The sequence below is a fragment of the Chrysochloris asiatica genome, unplaced genomic scaffold, assembly GCF_000296735.1.
Source record: "Chrysochloris asiatica unplaced genomic scaffold, ChrAsi1.0 scaffold00328, whole genome shotgun sequence".
Lineage (NCBI taxonomy): Eukaryota > Metazoa > Chordata > Mammalia > Afrosoricida > Chrysochloridae > Chrysochloris > Chrysochloris asiatica.
In genome coordinates this window covers 2,552,132-2,559,971 of record NW_006408846.1, presented here as the reverse complement: position 1 = coordinate 2,559,971, position 7,840 = coordinate 2,552,132, and the positions used below count along the sequence as shown (strand labels likewise).

At 40.2% G+C, this 7,840-nt stretch overlaps 1 pseudogene; it reads left to right on the top strand.

Moving 5' to 3' along the window:
* The first annotated feature begins 4,776 nt into the window (after positions 1-4,776).
* Positions 4,777-7,840, top strand: part of LOC102833110 — a 37,406-nt pseudogene continuing 34,342 nt past the window's right edge.

Sequence of the window (7,840 nt, the reverse complement as noted above, 5' to 3'; positions counted from 1 at the left end):
TCGTATTTTGAGTGCCTTCCAACCTGAGGGGTTTATCTTCTGGCACTGTATCTAACAATGTTCTACTACTATTCATAAGATTTTCAGTGACTAAACATTAAGAAGTAGTCTGCCTGTCCTTGTTCCTAGTCTGTCTTAGTCTAGAAGCTCCTCTGAAACCTGTCTACTATGTGTGACCCTGCTGTTATTTAAAATACCATGGCATAGTTTCCAGCCACACAGCAACACACAAGCTGCCACAGTATGACAAACTGACACAAAATGGTGAATTACTATATTGTTGTTGTTAAGGTGCCATCAAGTTGGTTCGGACTCACAGTGACCCTGTATAGATTTTCCAAGGAGTAGCTGGTAGGTTTGAACCTCTGACCTTGCAATTAGCTGTCCAGTCCTTACCCTGCAGTACCACATCAGGAGCACCTTAATCCTCTCTGATCTTTGACATCTTAAAGAGACCTTTTGCAGCAGATTTGCCCAATGCTGTTAAGCACTGGATTGCTAACCTGTTGTTGAAACCCACCAGCTATTCCTCAGAAACTGTATACAGAGTCGTTATGAGTTGAGCTCTCTTGAAGGCACTTAATAACAACAACAGTAGCTCATTTGGGGAGCTCAGTGGCTCCATAGGATAAGCACTGGACTGTGGACCACAAGGTCGGTGGTTCCAGCCCACCTGCCACTCCACAGGAGAAAGATGAAGCTTTCTGCTCTGGCAAAGATTTAAAAACCTTGGAAACCCTATATGGGGTCTCTATGATTTGGAATCAACTCCACTGCACCTAACAACAACAACATAGATCAGGCTGTTTAGAGTCCTGGTGTGGCACTGAAGGATAAACACTGACTGCTAACCATAAGGTTGGTGGTTCAAACCTACCAGTGGCTCCTCGGAAACCTTATTCAGGGTCTCTATGAGTTGGAACCAACTCAATGGCATTTAACAATAGCAACAACAACAACATAGGTCACTTGATTTGTTGAGAGGAGCATTAATTGTGTATCCAAATAAAACGATATCCTTGGCAACTTTAATCTTTTCTCTATTTATCATGATATTATTTATTGGTCCAGTTGTGTGTCACCTGTATACCACGGGTTGGTAATGACCCTCCCTCTAACACTGATGGTTGAAGTTTTGTGATCAAGAACTGATGGTATTGCAGGAAAAAGTCCAAGCTGCACTGGAGATACTAATGAAAAAACAGTTTCAGGAATCAATGGAATACCAATTGAAATGTTTCAACAAGCTGATGCAGCTCAGAATGAACTTTCTTGTCTATGCCAAGAAACTTGGAAGACAGCTACCCAGCCAACCAATCAGAAGACATCCATCATTCCAAAGAAAAGTAGCCCAACAGAATGAGGAAATTACAGAACCATTAATAGCACATGCAAGTAAATTTTTACTTAAAATAAATTTAAAATGCTGCAGTAGTACATTAACAAGGAACCACCAAAAATCCAAGTGAGATGCAGAAGAGGACTTGAAATGAGAAATACCATTGCTGATATGGATTGTGTCTAAAGGAGACTATACAGGAAATACTGACTATGCAAAAGCATTTGACTGTGTGGATCATAACAAACTATGAAATTGTTTGAAATTATTTGGAATGGGAATTCCAAAACGCTTAATTATGCTCATGTGGACCCTGTACATAGATCAAGAAGCAATCTAGAGGACAGTGTCATTAAGTGCCATATGTTGTACCATGGAGTCAGGTCCGACTAGTAGTGACCCTACAAAGGGTTTCCGAGGCTGTAAATCTTTACGGGAGCAGACCGGTCTGCCTCATCTTTCTCCCGCAAAACCACTGGTAGTTTTGAACTGTCAACCTTGAGGTTAGCAGCCCGAGTCGTAGCCACTATGCTACCAGAGCCATCTAGTTGGTTCTATATAGGGTTTCTATTGGATTGTGCTGGTCAAGACTTTAGTCAATAGTTCTTGAAGGTTTTTAAATAAAAGATTGCTACAATTATATTTTTTATTTAGGGTAATACTTCCAGCACCAGTGGGTACTTGTTGTTTTGGTCAAATGCCATTAGTTCTGAGGAGTGGTTAGTAGGTTTAAACAGCTGTCTTTGTGGTTAGCAGTCCAGTGCTTATCCTATAGTGTTACACCTAGACCCCAGCACTGATGAGATATGGATTAAAGTTTTTAAGGAAGGATTGGTGGAGCCAAGCCCCTTAGAAAGTGATAAAGATCTTCAAACTGGGAACAGGTCCTTTAGAAATCATTTGGAATGAAGAAAGGTTGAAATCCAATTTAGGCAGGAAAATCAACATTTCTCAAATGTTTTTCTGTCCTTACCCTGAGGGCTTATTTTCTACAATGTTTTTAGATCCAAATGTATTATGTCCATACCTACCCAGATTAAGAAAGACAACAATTATAAACACACCATAACAAAAGTTGTTCTTTATAAGGAGAGTTATAAATGCAAGCAAAGAGTAGAATCCACTTTGGTGGTCTTTAGAACAGCTTTTTGTGTGCTCCTTGAGATATCATTCCCAGTGTTCTCTGAGGGGGTGGGGAGCAGTTTTTCCTGTCTTTACCTGAAAGTGCTTAAGGCTATGCATTTCTTGATTTTAGGGTTTTTCGTTTTAAAACTGGGGCAATTTAAAATATTTTTCTGTTAAATATATCTTTGTTGTTTTGGTAAGACTACATTTTACTTTAATTCTAGAAAATTTAGAATCTAAAATGGAGATATTTAGTAAGTGTAAAATATACACTGGATTTCAAAGATGTGGTGTGGAAAACAACTATGTAAAATAATAATTTTTATATTGATTGCCTGCTGAAGTGGTAGTATTTTGGGTATATTAAGGTTAAGTAAAAACTTCAGGTGTGGCATTGTAGGATAAGCACTGGACTGCGAATCACAAGGTCAGCAGTTCAAACCCACTAGCTGCTCCTCCAAAACGCTGTACAGGGTCACTATGAGTCAGACCCGACTGGATGGCACTTAGCAAAAATAACAACAAGGTTAAGTAAAACATATTACTAAAATTAGTTTCTCATGTTTTCTAAGTAATTTAAATGTGACTACTAGAAAATTTAGTATTTCATAGGTGTCTTTCATATTTCTATCGGACATCTCTGCTATTCTTTTTCCTTTGGGAGATTCTTTGTCCTTTGGCTGCTAAATTCAGTTGCTGTGGTAACTAAAGGGGCCACCAGGCACAGGGTTTTCTGGAAGGCAAGGGTGGAATGGGGGAGGGGAAATATAACCTCTAGGAAAGTTTTCTTGGCTGTCAGGTTTCCCTCATCCTCAATCCTCAGCTAATTTCATTAGAAAATCTTACTTGGGGAAACAGACCTGCTTCGTTTCATGTCTAGTAGTATCTGTTTGAGTTCTAGGTCTTCAACCAAAGCCTTAAAGGAAGATGCAATTCCTTGAGCTCACTATTTAGAAAAATCATTATCCATTTACTCTGCTTCTTTCACTCCCTTGTTCTAAAGGGGTTGCTTGGCTATGAATTAATTCAGAATTTGACTGTTGTTATCATGCTTTGTTATTTTCTCTCATTGACCCAATTCTTTTAATTGGAAACCAAATCATTTGCTCTATTTACTCTTACAGTGGAGCCTCTTCCTCTCCCTTTGTTATTCTTAATCTTTTTCTGTTTTCATCCTTTTTTGTACTCATCTCTTTCAATTTTCTGGTACAACCTAGTAATCAGATACTTATTTCATATCCTTAAAAGAAAGTTAGTCCTTTACTAATAGATTGATAATCTGCTCCATTTGTGTAAGAATCAGTTCCCCTTCTTCCTTTTTTATTTAAGTGGAAGAAGTTAAGGGAAACCAGTAAACTCTATGAGAGTCAGATTTTTTTTGTCCTATTCACTGATAAACTCCAATTTCTTGGAGAGTCCCCGATACATGGTATGTGCTCAGCAATTATTTGTGTAATTGAATTTTGAAAAATGATCGTTACCTCTAGATGGTATAATGCTGGGACAATGGGCCCAATATTGCAGAATGGGTAGCTTTCAAATAGGATGATATGGTGAATGCCCATGAGAGTTGGTATGCTTCTAAAAATTCAAGTTTTCTTTCTCCTAGGGGAGATCATGCTTGTCAGAGAACTAGGACAAAAACAGACCAAAATCCGCCCTTTGCTTTTTTTTCCCCCTCTCAGGCTGCCTTTCCTCCCCTTCAAGGCTCTAAACTCAGCCTATAATCCAATCACAAAACAGCTGATAAAACTCAGAGGCTTGTGTTATTTCTGCTTGTTTTTGCTCATACTCTTCCAAAACAACCTTAATTCTCCGACTCTGCCTTTAGATAAATGCCATGTACTTTCATCCCTCTGTAGGTTGATTCAATCCTGCTCTGCAGGGAGAGGCAAAATAAAGAAACGTGCTTGCTCTACCTCCAGGCTTTTCTGGTAGCATTTTATCTGTGAAACAAAGAGGCTGTAGCTGCTATTGCAAGAGGGGAGATGTACAGTCGGCTCGCAGGATGTGGTTATTGCCTGCCTTAGGAGTATAGATAGTTTTTGATCACGAGATTGTTTGAGGCGGGGCGAGAAGACGGATTTGACTCTCTTTCTAGCTCCACCCCTTGCAGACATTATAAATAGGCACTGGCAAGGTTTTTTTGCCTGAGATGTTTTACTGGCAAGGATTGAGTGCGTCTAACTGAGGACCTGAAGAAAACTTGCTGCTGAAAAGGACATTTTGAAGGTTTTGTTGACTGGAAGAGGTGTTTCTGGAATCCCATCGTAGGTCTTTATTGAGGATTCTGAAATAACTAAATTAGGGTCATGGGGACAGAGAAGGTAAGAATGATGTAATTACTGGCTATTTTTGTCTGTTTCAGGAACATTTAAAAAGGCAAACCTTAACGGTGATTGTCGTGTTTTATTTTCTTTGGAAGGTCTTATCATTTCTCTTCCAGCCTGACGTTCTCTTTTGAACGTCATATCCAAAAGGAATTTCTCCCCGTTCCATTTTCACCTTCCCATCTTGGGGAAAAGTCACCTGGAGAACTTGTAGTTGTTTCTCAGGTTTACTTTACATAATTTTTCGCTACTAAGGATGAGACTGTTGAATGTTCTAGGATCAGGGGCTGCTTATGAGTGTGGCCCTCAAGGCCATTAAAGGATTTCGTTGGAAGTCTTAGACCTTGAAAGGATCAGGGATTTGATTGGAGGTGTGTGACAGTGACTTACCATCTGCCCTATAACCTCTAGTATTCTTTGGATGCTAAGGAGACTCAGTGAACCTCCTGTTGCAGTTATGATTGTGGATGAACCCTATGGTATCTGAATGTTATTGTGTGTTGTGTATGCAATGTTTATAGGGAGGGAGGCATTTTCACAAAGATAAACTGACTTGAGAATAAAAGAAAATAGGAGAAGGGTTGAAAAATGGGAAGGAAGAAAAGGACCTTGAGGATAATGAAAAAATGTGAAGGGGGAAAGGGTTAAACAAAAACAGAAAAAGAGCTCTGCATTGTCACACGCCTGGCGTTTCTGCTTAGTTGGGACCCAGACAGCTGGGAGACCCCAGGCAAGGTCAGTTCTCAGAGCTGAAGCTTCCAGCCTTCCCAGCTGCTAATCCAAGAGGGAAGGGGTTTAAGATAAGTGGTAATGGAGAGATGGTATCGCATAAAAATTGAGCTGAGCTGACCTAGAGAATCATTTGTATGATTCCCGACAAGGGGAAAAGAAAACTGAGCTGATCTCACCCCTCCATCCCTTACGAAATGTCTTCTGTGTGTTGAGTTGGAAGTAAGCATGTGTTGTTCTCCCTTTGCTGGGTGGGGGATGTTATTTTGTGCCATTGAATCGGTTCTGACTCAGCAACCCTGCATAGGGTTTCTGAGAGTGGCTGATGGATTTGAACTGCCAGTCTTGCGGTTAGTACGGCTAACAGTCCAAAGCTTATCCTACAGCGCCACACCAGGGCTCAGTGGGGGATAGCAGTACAGTACTCAATATATAAAGCAGAATTTCAAATGGAGCCATGATACAGTGAGTAGATAAAGTAAAATGACATGGTCCAGATAAGAACCCGTTTTATTAAAGCATAGCCCAGTGTCTTCACATAGACCGTCACCACCACGACACTTTTATGGAATCTGAACTGTAGTTGATTACACTGGATCTAGCTGTTTTCAAAATAATCACGTCTTAGGAATTCTAAGGTGGAGTCCTGGTGTGACGCTGTTGGAAAAAGCACTGGACAGCAAGGTCAGCTTGCTCACCAGCAGCTCCTTGGAAACCCTATACGGGTTGCTATGTGTCTGAGCCGTTGTTAATCGACGGCACTTAACAACGGTAACAAGAAATTTTAAGGCTGTCTTTCCTCCGCCCTCCAAATTCTTGCTTGTTTTGTTTTTACTTTTTTTTTTTTTTCCTCTTCTTCACAATAACAAGTTCTTTATATTATATTCCTCAATGCAATTTTATCATTGCCTTTACTTGGGTAGTTTTTTAAATGCTTCCAAATTGTCCAACCAGTTCTTCTTAACTTCCTGCTCAAAATTGCTTGTTACTTTTCCCAAGTTAGCTACACAATGCTTTTCTACATGCCTCCAAAAAATTATTCAGCATAACGTGCTTCTTTGTGACTCTATCATTATCTAAATCGCATCTAATTCTCATATTGTTCATAGACCAAGCTCTCCTAATATATCTCCTCAATTAATAAGAGGCAGTCATGAAGCATTTTAAGAATTGCTCCCCCCTTTCCCCTCCAGGTCACCACCTCTCTGGTCTTTGCCATCAGCATTGCTACGATCGGCTCTTTCCAGTTTGGCTACAACACCGGTGTCATTAATGCTCCTGAGTTGGTGAGTACTTAAGTCACTAGAGTTATGAGGTGCTGAGTAGTAAACAACTAGATAGAATTTGGGGTACGGAAGTTATTTTTCTGTTGAATAGAGTTTCTAGAATTCAGATTCAAAGACAAACTTGGTTTCTAGCCTATCTACAATGAAAAGGGAGAATATATTGGTAAGTAAGTCTTGTTGAGTCATTTAATCAAAGTAAAATCTCATTTGTTACTCACCCTGGACTGGGCCCATCCTTACTTTAACCATTGTTGTTGTTAAGTGCCGTTGAGTGAGTTCTAACTCAGCAGCCCTGTATAGGGTTTCCAAGGAGCAGACTAGCACTTATCCTATAATGACACAGTTCTGGTGGTACTCTGAAGCAGTTTGAATTCACCTAGTAGCTCAGTGAGAGAAAGACATTGACTTGAGGGTGCCTAACAACAACAACAGATAACAAATAAACAGGGAGTGCATCTGATGATGTAGTGATTACATGCTGGGCTGCTAACAAAATTAAAAGCTGCTTTCCTACCAGAGTTGAGAGCTAATTGACATTAACACTGGGTCCGTAAGTAACGCAAATGGTTAAGTGTTCTACCACTAGACTGAAGGTTGTGGTTCAAACCTACCCAGAGGTGCTTCAGAAGACAGGGCTGACAATCTGCTTCTAAACTTAAAAGGCCCCAGCCTTGAATGTCTGTGGAGCTGCTCTGTTCTGCACATTTAGAGTCTCTGTGAATTGGAATCAACCTAAAGACAACTGACAACGACCAACATTGACTTTAGTGTTTTATCTGTTATCCCCGTCTATTAATACCCTCGATTGCAAAGTAACTGAAATGCCGTTCTGTTAGGGAAGTGAGTGCCTCAACATTTGCCTCTTATTCTCATCCTACTGCCAACCGTTTTATTTTGCAGATCATAAGGGACTTTCTCAATTACACTTTGGAAGAGAAGTTAACAAACCCTCCCACAGAATTGTTGCTCACTTCCCTCTGGTCCTTGTCTGTGGCTATCTTCTCTGTTGGTGGTATGATTGGCTCCTTCTC